We start from the raw sequence: 24,326 nt of genomic DNA on the forward strand, positions 1-24,326 counted from the left end.
CCTAACCTTTCCAATGAAATCGATATTAAACTGCACCTTATAGAATCTAAAATTTTGGAGATTGGGGAATGACTGGTCTGGCACAGAATCTTCTAAATAAGGCATCAGCCTTAATATCTTTAGAACCAAGCCTGAAAATAATCACAAAATCAAAACTTGTAAAAAATAAGGCCCACTGTCTGGGATTCAACCATTTTGCATACTCTAAGAATGTCAAATTTGATAAGCAAGGACCGTTACTTGATATTGAGCTCCCTCCAAAAATATGGCACAATTCTACAAAATCCCACTTAATAGCCAGGAGATCACATTTACCAATATCATAGTTTCTTTTAGTAGGAGAGAAGTTACGTTATTTACATGCCTATGAAAAAAAAAAACAGTAATATGTATTATCTTTTTAAGCATAGAAAACCACTACTCTCAACTATGTAGGTCTATAGCCTGGAGATAAGTGTCCTGGCTTCCATATAGTTGGTCTCAGGTTCAAATCCCAAAAGAGAGTTGTACATTTTTCCTTCCGTTTTTTTTTTTCTCCCTCATTTAACCCATAATAAAAGTTGATAGAAATTAAAATATTATCTGTATGGCAAAAAGGCCTGATTCAAGTAAGGGTCCATTCACACATCCGTAGAATGGGTCCGGATCCGTTCTGCAACGTTGCGGAACTTACCCAGACCCATTCATTCTCTATGGAGCCGGGAGAGATGCAGACAGCACACAGTGTGCTGTCCGCATCCGCATTTTCGGAGCGCGGGCCCGATCTTCCAGTCCGCGGCTCCCGAAAAAAATAGAACATGTTCTATTCTTGTCCGCAATTGCGGACAAGAATAGGCAGTTCTATGGGGGTGTCAGCCAGTCCGCAATTTGGGGATTCGCAATACACTACGGACGTGTGAATGGACCCTTATGCTGTACTTTCTAGGCTGAAAGTAGTGTATATGATTTCAAGCTATGACACAGATCTAGGGTGGATTTTACTTCTTTCCTCATACATAATGCTCACCATATCTAGTTCAAGATCTGTATCTCAGTGTAAAGGTAAAGTTTGAGCCAGAGCCAAAGGGTAATTAGACACCCAGATGCTGCAAACAAGTCACCAGATACCTAGCAGAGGACACCGCTGCTGTTACATGCAGCGATGTCCCCCGCAGCATGGAGAGGAGCTATTGCTGTGCCATTGTTCATCCCCATGCAGGACAGCAGTGTGCCGGCGGCAGATTGTGATTACACAGCACAATCTGCTGCCGGCAAAACCAGATCTTTCAGTATGCGGAAATATCTGCATTGCCATATTAATAAGCGTTTGATCGTTCATCGAGCAATCGGAGGCAGTATTACACTGCCAGTTGAACGCTAACGAGCGTTCATAGGAACACTCGGTGATTATAGGGCAGAAAATCTGCCCATCTAATATACCCTTTAGAGTCACAGATATGAGAAGCATGATTGTGCATGCTGCTTCTGCCCTCACCATGCTTGAAGTCTAGACCTGTTAATCAACGGGAGGGGAGAGTGTGCAGAGCACAGGGAAATTACAAAAGCAGTGCTCCAATGACTCAGTCCTCCTCCCTTGTGCTCAAATCTGCTCATTTGCATATGAATAGAAATGCAGATATCTCTGCAGCTGTTCAACATACAAACAAAAAAAAGGTATCGTTTTAATCAGCATGATCAACCCTACCAGACAGTAGAGGCTCTTTAAGTTATACCTAAGGCCTCTCTTAAACTGGTCTTGTGTTGTAAATTATAACATAGCCCACTATTCAGTGCCAGGATGGGATTAGTGCTATTCAGTCGAGGCTGGAGTAGTTGCTGACAGTCCCAGGGGCCGTACCCCATGACTCAACAGCCATGGCATAAATGCTTTTGGAGGGAACATTAAAAGTTATATACAGCATAAGCGAGTGTACAGTAAAGAAATATTTAAATACAAGTAATTCAAACTGTTCTCACATTTATATTACAAACCAGATACATTTGAAATGCAGCTCCAACTTTACACATAAGATTACTATTAATATTTTAGCACATATATTTCTACTCATAAATGATGCATCATTTGTAAGACTGATAAATATACAATGCCATCTGAACCAAGGATCAAGGCCGAGGAATGTGCTTATTGGTTTAAGTATTATTGCACTGCTGTGTAATGTGTGTGCAGGCAAAGGAGGACAAGAAGCAACACATTGGAAAATGCAAAACAGGATTAAGAATGAAAGCGCCAGATTTCTCCTATCTCTTTCACTTTAGTTTTGTATTATGTCATTAGATCTGAACACACAGCTTTTCTTTGTGCCTTTTCAGCCATGTTTATCGAGGGAGGGGTACAAAAGTAACCCTGGTTCACTCTTTCTCCCCCCTATGTGCCACCTGACCAGAAGCATTCTTTAGAATGGAGCTTCATTACAAAGATCGCTTGTACTGAGTGTACGTCTGGGCAATATACATGCCAGTAATCCCCATCCTTTTCAATGCTTTTATACTTTTTTTTACAATGGAGCACAGTGCATTTCTACAATATTATCATTGACTGCCTTGGGGCATATGACATACATCTATCAAAAGAGTGTTTGTGTGACTCCAAGGATGGGTGCTGTATTTAACATATCACTGACTGAAATATAAACCCGCAATGTCTGCTGGCCTGAGAATGTTCAAGAGTTCAGTGATGAAGTCCTTGTATCATGAACAGCTCCCTTGTTAAGTGTTTTGCCTTAAAGCTAATGAGACATATCACACATTTACAAGTAGATCACTAAAGGGTTTCACATTGTGTCAAGAAAGAGAAAAGTGAATTTACATAAGGATGTGGCCATTTTTACGCCTCCTAATACCAACACGAGTTAAGGCAATGTTTGAGAAATAACCTGATAAATGAGGCAAAACACTTGTGGCTTATGGGCTGGGAAACATATGCCTAAAATTGACCACTGAAATTAGCCTTCTACAATGCAGTATCTATGGGTGTTTGACAGACCCACATCCAAGGTCTGATGTCAATTGAGGTGTCTAGCAGCATCTCTAAAGAGCCCCATATATGTTACACCATCATCAGCCAAGAATGCCATTTTCAGAGGGACCAGCTGACAATCTAACATGTATGAGGAGCTCCGAACTCTCAGTGCTTTTCTCCTCTTCCCACTGAAGAGGGATGGACCGGCCATAAACATCACAGGGAGACTTCCTGGTGGACCGATGCCCAGAGGGCCACCTGGGCCCTCATGAAGCCGCCAAGTATGTAACAATCTGACACACTCAGCATTATTTAATGATAGGAACATCAAGTACTTATGTACCCGGCCGAGGACAACAGGTGCCTCCTCAGTTCAACTTTATCACCATTATCAAGATGGTGATACTGTCAAATACTGCGACGGGCAAAGGAGTCCGTGGCTTCCTGCCCTGCTGTCCACCATCATAGGAAACAGGACACCAGATATGAAGCCCATACAGAAGTCACAGACATCTCAAACTTCAGTTTAGAAGAGGCCTGTGATCAGAACAGCAGATGGTATGGCTGACCCACCTACTTGTATTTGCCCTGCCTCCTTTTGCTGCTGCAACTTTGGATGGATCACTTTTAGGATTTTCCATTCCCACCGTAAGTTGCCAGTCTGCCCCTGTCATTGAAAACATACACACACTTGGCCGAGTCATGCATGAGAGTGATAATCGGGACAGGTAGCTTGTACAGCTACTGAAGGTGTATGAGCACCATATGGTTGGGTTTCCATGGTCAGGTATTTTATGCAGTTCTTGAAGCCAAAGCTAGGAGCTGATTATAAACACAGAAAGGGAAGACTAGTAAGTCTTCTCTTTTGATTTAACTCCTAGCTTTGGCAAAAGAAAAAACTGAATAAAAAATGGGGAAATCTAGCCTGTTCCTCCATCCACAAAATGAACATGCACCTCTTAAAAGTCACAATAAGGAGGCATTTGAATTGTAGCCCACTAGATCATTTGGCCATTAAATATTTTTTTATTAGTTTTCCTTGCGTACAAAGACTTCTAGACGTTTTCTAAAATGCTACCCCTCGAAGAACAGAAACGAGCATTCTTATATCATCTTATGACAATCTCGGAGAGTGCTTAATATACACTCACCTAAAGAATTATTAGGAACACCATACTAATACGGTGTTGGACCCCCTTTTGCCTTCAGAACTGCCTTAATTCTACGTGGCATTGATTCAACAAGGTGCTGATAGCATTCTTTAGAAATGTTGGCCCATATTGATAGGATAGCATCTTGCAGTTGATGGAGATTTGAGGGATGCACATCCAGGGTACGAAGCTCCCATTACACCACATCCCAAAGATGCTCTATTGGGTTGAGATCTGGTGACTGTGGGGGCCATTTTAGTACAGTGAACTCATTGTCATGTTCAAGAAACCAATTTGAAATGATTCAAGCTTTGTGACATGGTGCAATTATCCTGCTGGAAGTAGCCATCAGAGGATGGGTACATGGTGGTCATGAAGGGATGGACATGGTCAGAAACAATGCTCAGGTAGCCCGTGGCATTTTAATGATGCCCAATTGGCACTAAGGGGCCTAAAGTGTGCCAGAAAACATCCCCCACACCATTACACCACCAGCCTGCACAGTGGTAACAAGGCATGATGGATACATGTTCTCATTCTGTTTACGCCAAATTCGGACTCTACCATTTGAATGTCTCAACAGAAATCGAGACTCATCAGACCAGGCAACATTTTTCCAGTCTTCAACAGTCCAATTTTGGTGAGCTCGTGCAAATTGTAGCCTCTTTTACCTATTTGTAGTGGAGATGAGTGGTACCCGGTGGGGTCTTCTGCTGTTGTAGCCCATCCGCCTCAAGGTTGTGCGTGTTGTGGCTTCACAAATGCTTTGCTGCATACCTCGGTTGTAACGAGTGGTTATTTCAGTCAACGTTGCTCTTCTATCAGCTTGAATCAGTCGGCCCATTCTCCTCTGACCTCTAGCATCAACAAGGCATTTTCGCCCACAGGACTGCCGCATACTGGATGTTTTTCCCTTTTCACACCATTCTTTGTAAACCCTAGAAATGGTTGTGCGTGAAAATCCCAGTAACTGAGCAGATTGTGAAATACTCAGACCGGCCCGTCTGGCACCAACAACCATGCCACGCTCAAAATTGCTTAAATCACCTTTCTTTCCCATTCTGACATTCAGTTTGGAGTTCAGGAGATTGTCTTGACCAGGACCACACCCCTAAATGCATTAAAGCAACTGCCATGTGATTGGTTGACTAGATAATTGCACTAATGAGAAATAGAACAGGTGTTCCTAATAAATCTTTAGGTGAGTGTATACTGCAGAATTCATTACATTTACATGAAAACTTATTTATTTGCATCATACCTCTACACAGATGTTGCACGACTGACTATAGTGATCCACTATGAGACTGATACTCAGGAATGCCAAAGCCAGGGCTTGTCCCCTGATACAAGGACGTCTGAAATCTGTATGCTCCTGAGGCACCCCCACAATCACACACTTTTCTCCTCTCTAAGGTCTCTTGCACACGAACGATATGGATTAGGTCCGGATGCGTTCAGGAAAACTTGCACCATTTTGCAAGCAAATTCAGTTAGTTTTGTCTGCGATTGCGTTTAGTTTTTATCGCACGGGTGAAATGCGTTTTTCACGCGCGTGATAGAAAACTGAATGTTTACAAACAACATCTCTTAGCAACCATCAGTGAAAAACGCATCGCATCCACACTTGCTTGCGATGCGTTTTTCACGCAGCCCCATTCACTTCTATGGGGCCAGGGCTGAAATGCAGAATATAGAACATGCTGTGATTTTCACGCAACGCAGAGGTGATGCATGAAAAACATGTACACAGACCCATTAAAATGAATGGGTCCGGATTCAGTGCGGGCTCAATGCATTCACATCAACTCACTCGTCTGAAAGGGGCCTAAAGGTGCTGACTAGTCATATAAAGCTTTTAGAATTCGTGCTTCAGGTGCTCCCCATTTCAAGATCTCTGCTTGCTGTCAGAAGTCAGAACCAATCTTGTTTAATTTACATACAGTTTATCAATCTGGGGCCCAGAACAGCCAAGAAACAAGATCTGCGCTTGTGTTTAGGTTGCAGGGGGTTTGCCTTTAGTCATACACTGAAGCAATCCATTAGTTATGAGATGTATTACAGTTAGATCACATCACCACTATGGATTTCCACTGTCCTGCTCTGTTAGAAGAGCAGAACAACGAAAATAATGGAAGTGTTAATTCGGCACATAACTGACCCAAATTTAGCTAAATAGAGCCCAATGACTATAGTGGAGTGAGCTTTTTTTTATCAGAGGAAAAAGTCCTGCATGCTGTTTTTGATTGAATCTGCAACAAAGGCCTCAAATAGAGGCTCCAATGCAGATGTGAACAAGCCTTTAGGTTGGCATGGATTTTCTGCCTCTGATTATAAACAATGAACGTTTACATTCACTGACAGCATGCAGAGATTGAAATAACAAGTTCCACCCTTTTATCTGCCATTATATGTCAATTAGGCTACGTTCACATCTCCATTGTGAACTCTGGCAGGCTGTTCCGGCAGAGGAACACCCTATTGGAGTTCACCATATCTGGCATAGCCGCATAGGACCGCACATCGCCATATCCTCATTGACTACAATGGGATCCGCCGGAGATATGGCTGCTCTCCGGCAGAAATGCTGGCTTACGGCTGGACAAAAAGTCCTTCACGCATGACTTTTTGTTCGGCTGAAAGCCATCATTTTTGCCGGAAAGATATACATCCATTGTAGTCAATAGAGATTCGGCGATGCGTAGCATTTTCCAACCATGCCAGAAACGGTGAATACACAATGGAAATGTGAACATAGCCTAAGGTCTGTATTACACTGGCCGATAGCTGTTTGTAGGAACGCTTGTCAACGATGATCTGGCAGTGTAATACTGCCGCCAATTACACGATGAGCAAGCAAACACTTAAAAATCATTGTTTGCCGACGGCAGATCGTGCTGTCTAATCACATTCTGCTGCCGACAGCAAACAGTGATTCAGTATAGGGAAAACCGATGGCATTAGCGATTGCTCCTCGCCATACTGTGGAGATCGCAGCATGTAATAGCAGGCAATTGTAGTGAGCAGGCGATCGTGAGGAAGGAGTCCTTCCCTCCTGACAATCGCCTGCCTGATTGCCCGGTTTAATACTAGCCTATAGGAAGGAGCGATCGCTAATGCCATTGCTCGTCCTCATACTGAATGATTGTTTGCTGGCAGCAGATCGTGATTAGACAGCACAATCTGTTGCCGGCAAACAATGATTTTTAAGCCTGCTTTAGGATTCCGATTTCCCGATGAACGTGCAATCGGTGGCAGTATTACACTGCCAGATCATTGCTAACGACTGTTCCTACGAATGCTCTTTAGCGATGATCTGGCCGGAAATCGGCCAGTTTAATACAAGCCTTACTCATTTGCTCTCCTTTTTGTGTAAAAACAATTGCACTCTCTGTAAATGAACTGATGTACCAAAAGCACTCCTTGTAGAGAACTTGTGCTGATGAACATGTTTCAGTATAAAGGAAGGTACAGGTGACAGACCATAGTTATCAGTCCTCACTCCTTGACACCTTGGGCTCCATTAAGTCAGTGGGAGAAACAATAGCTGAAGTTAGGTACGGTGTGGCAGGCACCATAGAAATTCATAAGATCTATCAAGAAAAAAAGTAATTTCTACAGCTGGAAAGTACAAATAAATACAGCAAATGTGGGGAAATCACAAGAAGGGATGTCTTCTTCTTCCTAGACAAAGAATCACTGAGGTTTCCACAGAGAACAGAAACTAACCTACTAACTTTTTGCTAATATCTATCATAGTAAGAAGATTACAAGGGGAATTCCTGCCATTGTAGATATGAACTTCCTTTAGGACCTGAACAAGGCTTGTGTGCAAGCTATGAGATCCATGGTTAACATGCCATGCCTATTTTCAGGATTTTGTGCATGCAGTTAGCTCACACTACACCACAAAGAGCTGCATTCACTATGAACAGTAAGTGACCGAGAAGTGTAAGAATAGAAGCGTGAACTTAGGAAAATCTATTAGGAAAGTTTAGCATCTACAGTCACAAGATAAGTGTAACGTGTGAGCATACTACATATTTGAAATATTCTCTTTCCCGATTGTACATATTGTGGCCGGTTTGCTAATGAAAATCCTTGAGTCCGAATCCTGATGCACATGCCATGTGCCACATTTACTAAGGGTCTTGGACACTCTTTTCTGCACATATAGTAATGTTGTAGATGGCATAAATGTGTTGGGTGCGCTGCACCAGAAAAGTGGAGTGACTTTTTCCGTTTTTGTCGGTGGACTAGGCATTTGTGCAAAATTTATGATGCATTTGGATCATTTTTAGTTTTTGCGCCATCCCTGGCAGTTTGCATTTACTAAGGCGTGTGTGGCATTTTGTAAATTTATCACAAAAAACAGTTTTCCAACCAAATAGACACTCAAAAAAAGAGCAAAAAGTCACATACTGGTACATTACCCCCTTATACTTGACAGAGTACAGATGCACCACATTTACCACCCAGCATCGGGACAGTTATAAATCTGGTGCATCTTTAGGACTCTACAAAAGCCCCATTGTATTGTAATGTATAGTGCTCATCTTTCTTATATAGTCCATTTTCCTATTTACTCCCCAAGTCCACATAACATTGCCCAGAAGCCGTGCAGTGCGGTGACTGAAATGTTCAAAGTAATAGACACCACTGGAGAAGCTTTTTTCTTGAGGTACACAAAATGACCTGTTGGATTCTTATTTTCCTCCGTCACAGATTTCCAGGGACTGTACGCCTGACAGATAATAGGCAGAATGTCCACAGCTCCATTCAGAATAGTAACATGTAATGTCTCTGTAATATCTTAGTGTAACCGTATAATTCTCTATAAATTATGGCTGGATTCACACAAACAGTTTAGGTCAGGATTGAGTTTTTTGCAAGTAGAAATGCAGCAGCCAGAGGTTTGCTTGTAGTTAAAAGAACATGAGGTTCTTACTATGGGGCAGATTTATCAATGTTTTCTAACATGAAGATACAGAGAAATAGGGTGTTTGAGCCGAGCCAAGTACACTGAACAAAAATATGAACGCAACTCATTAAAAAATTACTCTCAAATATTGTTCACAAATCTGTCTAAATCTGTGCTAGTGAGCACTTCTCCTTTTCTGAGATAATCCATCCCACCTCACAGGTGTGGCATATCAAGGTGCTGATTAGACAGCATGAATATTGCATAGGTGTGCCTTAGACTGCCACAATAAAAGGTCACTCTGAAATGTGCAGTTTGATCACACAGCACAATGCCACAGATGTCGCAACGTTTGAGGGAGCGTGCAATTGGCGTGCTGACTGCAGGAATGTCTACCAGAGCTGTTGCCTGTGCAATGAATGTTCATTTCTCTACCATAAGCCGTCTCCAAAGGCGTTTCAGAGAATTTGGCAGTACATCCAACCGGCCTCACAACCGCAGACCATGTGTAACCACACCAGCCCAGGACCTCCACATCCAGCATATTCACCTCCATGGTCGTCTGAGACCAGCCACCCGGACAGCTGCAGCAACAATCGGTTTGCATAACCAAAGAATTTCTGCACAAACTGTCAGAAACCATCTCAGGGAAGCTCATCTGCATGCTCTTTATCCTCAGCAGGGTCTGGACCTGGGCAAATTCTCACATTCGATGGCGTCTGGCACATTGGAGAGGCGTTCTGTTTACGGATGAGTCCCGGTTTTAACTGTTCAGGGCAGATGACAGACAGCGTGTGTGGCGTCGTGTGGGTGAGCAATTTGCTGAAGTCAACGTTGTGGATCGAGTGGCCCATTGTGGCGGTGGGGTTATGGTATGGGCAGGCGTATATTATGGACAACGAACACAGGTGCATTTTATTGATGGCATTTTGAATGCACAGAGATACCGTGACGAGATCCTGAGGCCCATTGTTGTGCCATTCATCCACGACCATCACCTCATGTTGCAGCATAATGCACGGCCCCATATTGCAAGGATCTGTACACAATTCCTGGAAGCTGAAAACATCCCAGTTCTTGCATGGCCAGCATACTCACAGGACATGTCACCCATTGAGCATGTTTAGGATGCTCTGGATCGGCGTATACGACAGCGTGTTCCAGTTCCTGCCAATATTCTGCAACTTCACACAGCTATTGGAGAGGAGTGGACCAACATTCCACAGGACACAATCAACAACCTGATCAACAATATGCGACGGAGATGGGTTGCACTGCGTGAGGCAAATGGTGCCCCCCCCAGTAAGGCAAAACTGTGCACATTTCAGAGTGGCCTTTTATTGTGGGCAGTCTAAGGCACACCTGTGCAATGTTCATGTTGTCTAATCAGCACCTTGATATGCCACACCTGTGAGGTGGGATGGATTATCTCGGCAAAGGAGAAGTGCTCACTAACACAGATTTAGACAGATTTGTGAACAATATTTGAGAGTAATGGGTCTTTTGCATATGTAGAACATTTTTCAGATCTTTGAGTTCAGCTCATGCAAAATGGGAGCAAAACCGAAAGTGTTGCATTTATATTTTTGTTCAGTGTAGTTATGAAGCCTCTGGGCTGCATCCAGACAAATCAGAAGTGGCTGGAAGTTTGGAGTCACACGGAATGGTCTGCTGATGGTCTGGTGCATGCTGTACTAGGTGAGAGACTGCACCAATAAACCTAAAGCTGCCTGGGTAAACTGTTATCAGAGCCGTATATGTAGGCATTTTCCCCTTGGAAAAACAGACATTCACCAAAAAGGTAAGGCATAATATGTCCAAAGGTCAATCACTTGCTCTTAAAAACTTAAACAATGATAGAGACATAGTCATAAAGCCAACGGAGAAGGGGTCGGGTATTGTAGTAATGAACAGAACTGACTACAGGGAAGAAATCCTACGCCAACTAATGGATCACAATACCTATTTAACCATGGACTATGACCCCACTAGGGATTTCTCAAAAGAACTATTGGATATTGTCAATATAGCCCTCAATGATGGTACAGTATAATTAACAGAAAAGTAGCTGAGTACCTCGTCCCCAAACACGCAGGTATCCTGGTAATTTATACACTACCCAAGGTTCATAAGAACAGGGAACACCCTCCAGGGAGACCCATAGTTTCCACCTGTGACTCCTTATTCCAACCAGCCACTAAGATGTTGGACTGCCTATTAAGACCTTTACGCCCAGAATGGTAAATCCTTTATTCAGTATACCACTGACTTTTTGAATAAAATTCAGAACATTTATCTTGATTGGAATGATTGTTTCCTGGTCACGATGGATGTGACCAGCTTGTATACTAAAATACCCACATCAGAAGGTATTAATTGCGTCAAGGAATCCTTATACCAACAGGATGAGTTTTCACCTAATGAACAACATTTTATTCTGTCCCTATTATATCAATCGTGCTGAAACGCAATTACTTTCTTTTTGAGGACCAATTTTACCTACAGGTGTCCGGGACAGCAATGGGATGTAACGTCGCGCCCACATTTGCTGTCTTGTACATAAACCACATTGAAGAAAAGGTGGTATACGCACATCATCTGTTTAAGAAACACGTCCGGTGTTGGGTTAGGTATATTGATGATATTTTTTGTGTTTGGCAGGGTCCACAGGAGGATTTAATCAACTTCCATAAGATCATTAATTAAGGTGTAGACTCCATCTCTCTCTTTACTTCAGCAAGACGGAAATTCCTTTTCTAGACATCCATCTTATGCTAAGAGAAAATAACCTTGTGACTGATCTATACACAAAACCCACAGACAGAAATAGTTTGCTCAGATTCAATAGTTTCCATCCTCCCAGCCTAATTCGCTCCCTCCCTCGGTCACAACTTATGAGGGTCAAACGCATTTTGTCCGATACCACTACCATGAACCATAGAATTTCTGAAATGTCAAACAAATTCCTCCAAAGAGGTTTCCCTAGACACATGCTTCAGAATCATGTACACAAAGTACAGGACCTTTCTAGAACCGATTTGTTGTCCCCTAGGCTGCCCATCGTTGAATCTCAGAACAAACGAATACCCTGTGTAACCACTTTCTCTCACTTGAGCAATGACATTAAGAGTATCATTTACAAACATTGGCATGCCCTGACAAGGAACTTCCCTAATATCTATCCTCCGTGGCCACTCATTTCCTACAAGAGAGCAAGGAACATCAGGGACATACTGGTTAGATCCAAGCTGGGCTCTAACAAAACCAACAGTGTACAGACCACCATCACAGGCACCCCGATTAAAGGGTACATACCCATGTCTTGCATGTGCCCAATGTGGAAATGTCACTAAGGGTCCTACCTTCTCCCACCCTTCCAATACAAGTTATGTGATATATATTATAAAATGCCCTTGTGACATGGGCTATGTTGGCGAAACTATCCCAAAAAATCTAAGAACGAAATTGCCAACACAAATCTAACATACGTACTAGAAAGATAGACGTCCCTTTAGTGGAACATTTTATCATGGACAAACACGCAGTTAGCCAACTGCATTTCCAAGTTATTGATTGGGTCCCCCCTTGAGACAAGGGGGCGACCGTGAATTGCTGTTACAAGAGAGAGAGATGGTTTGGATCCGTCGCTTGAACACTTTACATCCAACCGGACTAAACAGAGATTACTTTTGGGATTAATCATGTTCTCATGCTTCGATGCTGTTATTTTATTTCAGTCTCTAACTGTTCTCCTCTTCTTCCTATAGGGCCGGAGTCGTCCAATAGCGAGTGGAGACACTCGTGAAGCACACCCCATGGTCCAACTGTTCCAATCTCATTTGGTACCATTATTCTTCCATTTCTAGGTTGTCTATCCCGCCCAGGGTCATCTCCATGTGCTACAATTGTATACATTGTCGATTCTTGGGGATCCTTCCCCATATTCCTTGATGTGGAGAATTTCATAATGGCATATTACTATATCCCCTATGCAGCCCATTTTTGCATTTGTTTAGCATTGGCCACCTCACCCATAACAAAGAATGCCTTCCTGGCACTACTCCATTCTAATGCGCTAGCACGCTTCTTACTTTCCCAGCCGTGCTCTTATAGGCTTTTTTGCCTATACAATTAGTTTTCTTATCCCCCATGTGGCTAATAAATTGTATTTGGCTAATAGTGGCTACTTTGCCTGCAATAAAGATGGCCTCTTCTGCCCTTTTCTATTCCAGTGCGCCTGTGCTCCTTTCTCTCAAGCCGTGCATTTATCATGCGGTCCGCCCGCGCTCCGCCCCTGTACCTTCGGATCAGACACGCTGGCGCGATGTAGCCACTTAGATGGTATCATGTACCTGGTCCCGTTTTTCTAGTGCGCCTGCACCTCTTGCACTGGTCACGTGGACCAACCAGCTCCCTCCTTTCACTATTTCACTCCAGCGCTGGCTTTCCTTGTGTGTGGTCAGATTCTGGGTGAGATTTCAACTTATGCTTGAGATTACGTATGCTCATTCTACTTGTGATTACTTATGCTCATTCTACTTTAAGACTTCCCTGCATCGCAAGACCCTCTACCCTTCCTCCCATGCTCTCTGATCCCTGTATTTACTTCCTTCTCCCTTGTGGATACAACTTGGTATCCTCACCTCTCACTATTGGCCACTTATCTATGTACTCAGCTTTTCTGTATTTGCACTTTCATGTATTCAGCTCTCTTGTGTTTGCACTTATGTACACTGGTGTACCTTATATCATCAACCGTATTATCATGTTCTGTTATTATTTGATCATGGCATCTATTAATTTTTTATACCAGCTTAGTCAGTACCTGCCTTTATATGACATTACTAGTGTTCTCAATTATTTTTTATATATATCATGTGACATCGCTTTTGTAAAAAATTCTCCAATCATATATTTATTTGCTTTTCTTTTTGTACACCATCCTGATGAAGGGCTACCATTTAGCCCAAATCGTTGCCATAATTGTATATTGTGCATCATTATGTCCGGCTGAATAAAATTCACTAATTATCACATCAACCAATTGGAGTGCTATCTATTGGTATAAATACTACAAGTGTGGTTCCTGAGATGGAGCAAGGAACACAACCCTGACGTGCACCCTTAAATAAGCCAGGCTACCGTTGAGTGCTGTGACCACTTAGAATTAGGCATTTGCTCCCCATCATTATGGACTTTTCTGTCACTAAATCCACTGCAGAATCCCAAGGATGACCACAGGATTTCTGCTGCACATTTGCAGTTCGACTTGCTGCTAACCCTCCATACAAACTACATGAACAAGCGACATGTCACTTGTTCACAAGGATTTCAAGTGGCCATACACATGGATTTCCACTGAAAACAATGAGATGCAGCTTTCAGTGTTGAAGAGTAGAGATGAGCGAATTTTTGATAAGTTCGATTCGGCTGATTTGCCGAATTTTACAAAAAAATTTGCTCCGTGACAAAGAAGCGCATTTTTTTGTAAGTAGCGGGTGCAAGGACAGGGAGCTGCGATAGCACCGCCCCCAGTCATTGTACCCCTCAGATGCCGTGTTCATACATGATCGCGGCATCTGAGTGTAAGAACAGTGTGAAATTAACATTAAAAATAAATAAATAAAACTTACCGCCTCCATTTGCTCGCGACGGGCCGGCCGCTGCCATCTTGCTTGAAGATCATAGTCACCACGCACAGGATTTCGGCCGAGATCTTCATTTAAGATGGCGGCTGGCGGCTTGTTTTTTTCACACTATTTCAGGTTAAATCGATTATCCTGAAATTCGGATCGAATTCCACTTTGTGGAATTCGATTCGCTCATCTCTATTAAAGAGCCACAGAAATACACATAAAAATACTGCCAGGTGAACATACCCTTCAAAATACCGCCATGTGAGTGTACCATTACCATACAGTCAGAGAGCTGTCTGATCGCCATATGACCAGAACAGATTTTCATCCTTGGGAAGTAAACAATCACATGTCCCATTCACTAACAGCAATCAGAGCTCTTGAAAACTTTGAGGCATAGAAAAATTGTATTAGAAACCTGCATTGTTTTTTCATTATCCTTTTTTTACATTTTGTGCCACCGTCATTTCCTCCTCATACATTGTAAGCTCTTGCGATCAGGGTCCTCACTGTTAGGCTACATGCACACGACCGTATGTGTTTTGCGGTCCACAAATTGCGGATCTGAAAAAAAAAAAAAAAAAAAACGGATGACGTCCGTATGCCATCCGTTTTTTGTGGGGATCCATTGTAACAATGCCTAAAACGGACAAGAATAGGACATGTTCTATTTTTTTTTTAGGGGCTACGGAACGGACATACTGATGCGGATAGCACACGGTGTGCTGTCCGCATTTTTTGCGGACCTATTGAAATGAATGGGTCGGCATACTATCTGCATAAAAAAAAACAGAATGGACACAGAAACAAAATACGTTTGTGTGCATGTAGCCTTACGCCTCTGCAAACCACGGATCAGCAAAATATGGATACCTTCCGTGTGCAATCTGCATTTTTTTTTCCCTCCCATCAATAAAAATGACCATTCTTGTCCACAATACAGACAAGAATGGGACTAGCTATATAATTTGCGGAATAGACATATGAATGCAGACAGCACATGGTTGACATCTGTGTGATCACCTTTTTTTGCGGACATGAATAGGTCTGTGTGCAAGCTGCAAAAAAATGTGGATTGGACATGGATACAAAAATACGGTCATATGCTTGAGGGTGCATTAATATGACTGTATGTATTTTGCGGTCCACAAAATGCGGATCCGCAAAAAATATGGATGACGTCTGTGCTCAGCCATTGCTTTTTCTCTGACCCATGGGACATGTTGTATCTTTTTTGTAGGGATGCAGAATGGGCATATGGATATGGTGTACTGTCTGCTTTTTTTGTGGCCCCATTGAAATGAATGAGTCTGCATCTGATCCGCAAAAAATGTGGATTGGATGCAGAGCAAAAAACAGTCATGTGAATGGTGCCTTAGGCTACATGCACACGAGCGTATGCGTTTTGCGGTCCGCAAATTGCGGATCCGCAAAAAAATGAATGGATGACATTCATATCCCATCCGGTTTTTTTTTGCGGATCCATTGTAACAATGCCTAAAATGGACAAGAATAGGACATGTTATATTTTTTTTGTGGGGCTACGGAATGGACATATGGATGCGGATAGCACACGGTGTGCTGTCCGCATTTTTTGCGGACCCATTGAAATGAATGGGTCTGCATCCTATGCGCAAAAAAATGGAATGAACACAGAAACAAAATACGCTTGTGTGCATGAGGCCTTACTCTGTAATGGATAATTTTGTCTCTACTTGTGGTCCCTCATGGCTGTGGAACATGTCGGTGCTATATAAAGATTATTATTATATAATACGCTTTATTTGCAGAGACAGGAATACTTTTAGGGCCAGTTCTCACTACTGATTTTGGAAAACACGTTTTTTTTCTGCTTCCTATTCATTTCAGTGGGAGATTCAGCAATGATTCTGCCCCAAGATAGGACATGCCGCTTCTTTTTTAGGCCCCTTTCACACGAATGATACGGATTGGCTCCGGATGCGTTCAGTGAAACTCGCACTATTTTACAAGCAAGTTCAGTCAGTTTTGTCTGCAGTTGCATTCATTTGTTCCGTTTTTTCCACACGGGTGCAATGCGTTTTTATGCATTTTTCACGTGCGTGAAAAAAAACTTAAGGTTTACAAACAACATCTCCTAGCCACCATCAGTGAGAAAAGCATTGTACCTGGACTACATCCAGGTTACATCCGGATGCAATGCGTTTTTCACTGACGCCCCATTCACCTCTATGGGGCCAGGGCTGCGTGAAAAACGCAGAATATAGAACATGCTGCGATTTTCACGCAACTCAGAACTGATGCGTGAAAAAAACGCTCATGTACACAGACCCATTGAAATAAATGGGTCAGGATTCAGTGTGGGTGCTATGCGTTCACGTCACGCATTGCACCGGCGCGGAAAACTCGCTCGTGTGAAAGGGGCCTTACACTTGTAAAAAAGAAGCAAGTGCTGCTTCCCAATTAAATGAATGGGAGGCTGTTCAGAGACGTTTTTCTCAGCTGATTTTGAGACAGAAGCTCTCCAAAATCAGCGCCAAGAAACTCTGTGTGAACGGATCGTAAAGGACCAGTTAGCGCATTGGTAATGTGTAATCAAGCCTTAAACATCAGCAACTTCCTCTGGATGAATTTTCGTCAGCTGAAGATGCATCCTCTGCCTAGGAAACCTCAGGGAGAAAAAAACAACACAGATATCTATTAGAAACAGAAGAATCCCATATATTCCATTTTGCCTGAGAAGAGATAGAAGCATGTTAAGAAAAAAAAAAAAAACTGAAGCAATACTCCTAAAGTCAGGAAATATGTGACGTAGCTTGTGGCAGCTCTCTCCTATACTCTGCCATCCTCATCCTCACCTCCGGGCAGCTTTCGCTGACACTTCTCAGGTCAAGGCAGCATTAATGAGTTTCCTGCCCTCTGCCCTGATGGGGTGGATGAGCTGAAGGTGCAGGTTCCCTGACAATCCACCCCGATCTGCGAGCTCAGCAGTGGGGATCAGGACCCACATCATGGCTCACTACATAACAAGTGTTCAGACAACACAGGCTTTGTCTTACTGGCCACTTTACTATATTATCCATGGAGATAATGCACAGAAAATCCACTGCACTGAGCGCTGTGTGCCGAACTGTCTCTGTCTGCTTATTAAGTAGCAAAAGTGACAGTGATCCACAGAAATCAATGGCTCCTCCTGCAATGCTGAAGGAAGATGACAGCTGGAAGATCTAGCTCCCTCGCTAGCTGTGTCTGACCCATCTCCCCGTGTCCCCTGAGATAGTGAATTTCCATGCATACAGACATCAATACATCCCCATCCCCCTCCAGTAGACACCCTCTCTGCAGCACCCACTCTTTGTATGATAGCCCTCCCAGCAGACAGCCCACACAGGAGTGGGGAGGAGGGGACACATTGCTCTACACTCAACACAGCTTTTCTCTCGTCTTTCTACCCAGCAACAAAAAACCAAGACTATCCTTCCTCCTCCACGTTGCTTTAGGGCTGTGCCCTATTGTCCTCCTCTTTTTTTTCCCCTAACCTACCATCCCTCCTCCTTGCACCCTCTGCTCCTCCTTTTATATTCCCTCCCCTCACCCCTTTGAGCTCCATCTGCCCCCCCCCCCCCCTTAGTGTCAGAAAAAGAAAAAAAAAATGCACACATTTCGAATCTTTGCCCGCTGTTGCTATGGAAACGAGCCCAGCATACAGGCTTGTGGAAACAGAGAAGAGACAAGCTGTGGGCACCTCTACGAGTCTACGTCCTGGTCCTCCGCCCAGAATAGACCTCTGTTCACCTTGTAAAGAGGAGCTGGTAGACGAGGTGTATGTGTATATATCTCTCTATCTAAGGCTCAGACAGCACAGTCCTCTTAGGTGCCGTGTTCCCTGCTGATGAGACCCTGCGAGGCTATGCACAAGGTGAAATACCAGTGCCACCAGTAAACATGGAGAATGCGTCAGCCATGAGATAATTACCAGCTGACGATTCTAACTACATCTGTCGGTCCCACGTAGCGTTTTTTAAGGGGTTTCTTTTTTTTATGCGGAGAGCAAACATCAAAATATAAAATGTACAGGGCGGCCCACAAAAAAGTAGCCTGCCTCCAATATCTCCAAATCAAACTGCCTAATAGTAAATCTGTCTTAGTTGCTCATAGCAGCCAATCAGAGCTCAGCTTTCACTTTTTCAGAGCACTGTAGGAACTGAAAGCTGAGCTCTGATTGGTTGCTATGAGCAACTAAGACAGATTTACTATTAGGCAGTTTGATTTGGAGATATTGGAGGCGGGCTACTTTTTTCGAGGGGCACCCTGTACTTACTACATACAGTGCAGTGGTTTTTTTGTGGCGTTGTTTCACTTTTCATGTGTTTTTCAGCACGCGGTATTCTCTAGGCATTTTCCCATAGGCTTGAAAACATGCGCTAAAGATGTCTGCATACAAAACGCAAGAAAAGCCACAAAAAAATAAAAATATGTGTGAAGGAAGCCTCAAAGTTTTTCTTTTGTTGTGCTTTCCAGGTCAAAATTTGCGTAAAAAAACCCCATAATATTTACTGTCCGGTGAGTTAAATAGTTTCCACGCGCAGATTATCTCCATTGAATGGAATTAAATTCGAGTTAGGATCCGCGGCATGCCAAGTGCAATACAGCGGCTCAGTCTCAGATTTCTGCTGCGGATTCCGTGGCAAATACACTTCTGATTGTTCTGACAGGTCTGTGTGAACATACTCTTAGGGCTTTCACACGAGCGAGTTTTCCTTCCAGATGTGATGCGTGTAGTGATCGCACAGCATCCAGATTTCAATGGGTATGTGCAAACCGGCGTTGTTTTTCATCATATTTGCGTTCAGGAAAAATCTTAGCATGTTCTATATTGGGCGTTTTTCTCTCAGTGAATAGGGCTTGCGAGAAAAATGGAAGGACTCTGGATGCAATGCGTTTGTCACTGATGGTTAATAGGAGATGTAGATGCACGGATGTTCATGTCGATTTCTGGGCGTTTCAACATCAAAATGTTACTTGCACTTTTGTTCCGGATTGCAAAAAGTGAAATCCGCAGCAAAAAAAATCGTACAAACAATTGACACAATCTGGCTGCACGCTAAAAACTGCAGCATTAAGGCCTCATGCACACAACCGTTGTTTTGGGCCGCATCCGAGCCGCATTTTTGCAGCTCGGATGTGGCCCATTCACTTCAATGGAGCCGCAAAAGATGCAGACAGCACTCCGTCTGCTGTCCGCATCCGTTGCTCCGTTCTGTGGCCCCGCACAAAAAATATAGCATGTCCTATTCTTGTCTGTTTTGCGGACAAGAATAGGCATTTCTACAATGGTCCGCCCGTTCCGTTCATTGCGGAAGGCACACGGGCGGCTTCCGTTTTTTGCGGATCCGCGGTTTGCGGACTGCAAAAAACGGAACGGTCGTGTGCATGACGCCTAATACAGAACCAGCACAGTGTATGAGATTAGACACGTCTCATGAACACTTTGCAGAAATTGACCTGCTGTGCGGATCTAGAAATCTGCATGTCATTTGCTTGTGTGATTTTTTTTTTTTGCGTGTGGATTTCACCCTTTGCAATCCAAAAGGTGAAGTCTGCGGCAAAACTGCATCAAATCCGCAACAAAAAGTAACACGTGCAGTTTTTGGTGCCAAAACGCACAGAAAACCATACGGAAATCTTGGCGGATTTACTGTTTGCACACCTGCTCCCGTGTTATTCACACTTGGTAGATTTGCTGTATGAAATTTCTAGCCCCCCATCCCCCCCCCCCCCCCCCCCCCTCAAAACATAAGGCAGATTTATCCTGTAGATGGCGTAGACAGGCAGGGAAGACCTGCACCAGATTTATCACAGGGGCACTTTCTCTATTCATTGGCTTAGGGTACTTTCACACTTGCGTTAAAGTTTTCCAGCATTAAGTTCCGTCCTAGGGGCTCAATACCGGAAAAGAACTGATCAGTTTTATCCTAATGTATTCTGAATGGAGAGCATTCCGTTCAGTCTGCATCAGTTCAGTCCCTCTTACGTTTTTTGGACTGAGAAAATACCGCAGCATGCTGCAGTTTTCTCTCCATCCAAAAATACTGATCACTTTATTTACATTGAAGTGTATTAGTGCCGGATCCGCATTGAGTGTTCCAGCAAAATGGATCCGGCTTTCCGGTCTGCGCATGCACAGACCTTTAAAAATGAAAAAGAAAAATGAATACCGGATCCGTTTTTCCGGATGACACAGGAGAGACGGATCCGGTATTACAATGCATTTGTGAGACGGATCCGCATCCGGATCCGTCTCACAAATGCATCCGGATTGCCGGATCTGGCAGGAAGTTCCGACGACGGAACTGCCTGCCAGAATCCTCTAATGCAAGTGTGAAAGAACCCTTACTTGAAGGAGAATTTTACACCAGAATTGTGGAGCAAGTTTGGAGAAAAATGTTGGATACTATGCTACGCTCCCATTACACCCCTTTTCAATAAAGGCGTATTCCCATCTAGACATTTATGGCCTATTGCTAGTATATTCCATCAATGTCAGATAAGTGTGGAACCTGCTCCTGTCTCCAGTAACGGGGCCCCTGCACATGTGCTGCTTACCATCCATTCATTGCTAAGGGACTTCTGAAAATAGGCGAGCATTGGCTCTGCTATATCTGGAAGCCCCATAGTAGTGAATGGAGAGGACGCCGCACATGCGTGATGTGCTGTTCTGTCAGGCCTCGTTCTTGGGCTAGGCATCCTATCAATAAGCCATAAATGTCCCAGATGGGATTACCCCCATTTACATCAAAACAGAAAATCTTATAGAGGTTTTACAGGGAATGCTTTTTAAAAAGAAAAACAATAGGGGCAGAATGGGTTAATAAATAACAAATAATCATTACTCACCGCTCCCCGCTGCGCTCCACCTCGACACAGGAAACGGCTTGGACTGCCGATTCAGCTAATCGCTGGCTGAGGCCGTTCGCTGCTGCTGATCTCCGAGATAAGCGGCACCAGAGGTCTGGAAAGTTGGATTATTTTGGCTCCTAGCAAACGAAATAATAAGACACAGTTATGGTAGATTCACATGGAGTTTTTTCAGCCAAAGCCAGAAGTGGATTGGAAAGGAATGGGAAATATAAAGGAAGGGTTTATACTTCTCCTTCCTGCTGGATCCACTTCTGGTTTGGGCTGAAAAACCTGCAAGAAAATCTGCCTCAAAACCTCCTTTAAAAAAAAACAACTCATGGGGTCATTTATCAAACTGGTGTAAAGTAGAACTGGCTTTGTTGCCCATAGCAACCAATCAGGTTCCACTTTTCCAAAGGCGCTCTTAAAAATGAAAGGTGGAATCTTATTGGTTGCTATGGGCAACTAAGCCAGTTCTACTTAACTCTCGTTTTGATAAATCTCCCCAAATGTGTTACCAAGGTACACGTCAGGAATATTACACAGTGCAGTGTCTAAAGTGGCAGTTCTGGACTTGTATATTTAGGGGGTCATTTATCAAACTGGTGTAAAGTAGAACAGACTTAGTTACCCACAGCAGCCAATCAGATTCCACTTTTCGTTACTCACAGCTCCTTTGGAATATGAAAAGTGGAATCTGATTAGTTGCTGTGGGTAACTAAGTCAGTGTTCCTTGGCACCCATTTTGATAATAAGTCAGGACCTTCAAAATTGCCAGCTGTGGGTGGACGGGTGTCATCCGCTGCAACATTTTCTGCGTTCACACAGTACGCAGTGCTGTTGCGTCAATTTCAGAAAATCGCAGCAAAACCGCATCACCACCGCAGCATTCCTATCAGCAGCTTTAGGCTCTGGGGCTATGGCTTCCATGTATCACATAAGAATGGTCCCAGACAGACCCATTGACTTAATTGCAGGGATAAGTGACAAAACCCCAATTAAACACATTAGTGCAGGTGTGAACATAGCCTAAGGATAGTTTCACATGGTGGTAAGGCTTCATTCACACGTCCTTCCTTGGAACACGGTCCGTGAGATACCGGACTGGCATCCTGCTTAGTGCAGGAGCGCACGGCGTCCCTGTTTCCTATGATGCCGTGCGCTTTGTGCCGCAGTACAGTAATACAGTACACTCGTATGATCTATACGAGTGTATTGCTGTACAGCAGCGGCGGCACTAAGCGCACGGCGTCATAGCAACCAATGACGCCGTGCGCTCCTGCACTAAGCAGGATGCCAGTCCGGTATCTCACGGACGTGTGAATGAAGCCTAACATGGATGCGTTTGTGCACCTGTCTTACGGCCATTGCTGCTGACTTGTGGGTCCAATGTCCTAAACTCTAGGGGGGAGATTTTTTTAAACTGGTGTAAAATAGAACTGGCTAATTTACCCATAGACACCAATCAGATTCCACCTTTCATTTTTCACAGCTCCTTTAGAAAATGATAGGTGCAATCTGATTGGTTGCTGTGAGCAACTAAGCCGGTTTTCCTTTACACATAAATCTCCCTCTAGATTTCTATGGTGCCATTTGTTCTGGTTATTAAACGCACACCGTGACTTGCAGCCTTGCGTTGAACCAGTCAAACCCGTACGTCATGAGGCCGAATGCAATCTTTTGCTGCCATTTTGGTGGACTGAGGAGAGGACTATAGCATTTTTGTCATTATTCCCACTACTTTATTTCAGGCCTCCAGTTCTGAGGCGCCATCACAGACATTTCCTTCCAGAGGCGCTTTATTTCCAGTCATTACCCCCTCCATATGTACTTTTCCAAATGGGAGTGCTTTTCCTTCTCTCCCTTTGCAAAAAAACAATGGGGGAGATTTATCAAACTGGTGCAAAGGAAACCTGGCTTAGTTGCCCAAAAGCAACCAATCAGAAGGAGCCTGTCATTTTCCAAAGGAGCTCTGACAAATGAAAGGTGGAATCTGATTGGTTGCTATGGGCAACTGCCAGTTTTACAGCAGTTTCTCCCGCCTTCCATGTTATTTGTGGAGGGTGCTCGCAGCCATTCCCCGCCCCCTCCCCTCAGAGTCACTGAATGATGTGTTTACACAGTGTCAGTCAGGTTAGAGTTTAAACCGAACAGGCTCCCAGCTGCTGGATGGCGGGAAAGCTCCTCGCAGCTGCCCCATTACCATCACATGAATGTGTCAGGGAGAAGATGGCTGTGAATGCAGCAATGTGCCGCTCATGTCAAACGCTCCACGGCTCAGCCGTGTCTGGACCCTTCCCACCCCCCACCGTGGGGGCTAAACAAAGAGCACACAATGGACACTCACACTGCCATTATGACTGGCCACCCCTCCCCCAAAGTAATGTCAAGACATAACGACATGTAGTAAAAGTGACGGCGGAAAACCGTCTGTGGAAAAGCACTCCTGTCATGAAGGGTTAAGTGCGACCACTGAGGGAAGCACCAGGCGAGGACCCCCGATAACCCCTTGAGGTGAGAGCGGAGAGCCCCCATCACTTTCGCGCTAGACGTGGCTCCTGAGGTGGACGAGGCCAACAAATCAGGAGTAATTGGACAGCGCCATTTAATTAGACCCTGAGGATAAACGGCCATAAATAAGAGTGAATGTGTGTACGGCGCTCACATCTGGACAGCAGACATCTTCCTTTCTCTCACTCCCCCCCCCCCCCCCGAAACTCGACCCTTCCCAAACCAAAGCTGAAATTCAATCACTTCCATCAATTATAGGGGAAGGTAAA

This window comes from Bufo bufo, chromosome 4 (genome assembly GCF_905171765.1).
Source record: "Bufo bufo chromosome 4, aBufBuf1.1, whole genome shotgun sequence".
Taxonomy (NCBI): Eukaryota; Metazoa; Chordata; class Amphibia; order Anura; family Bufonidae; genus Bufo; species Bufo bufo.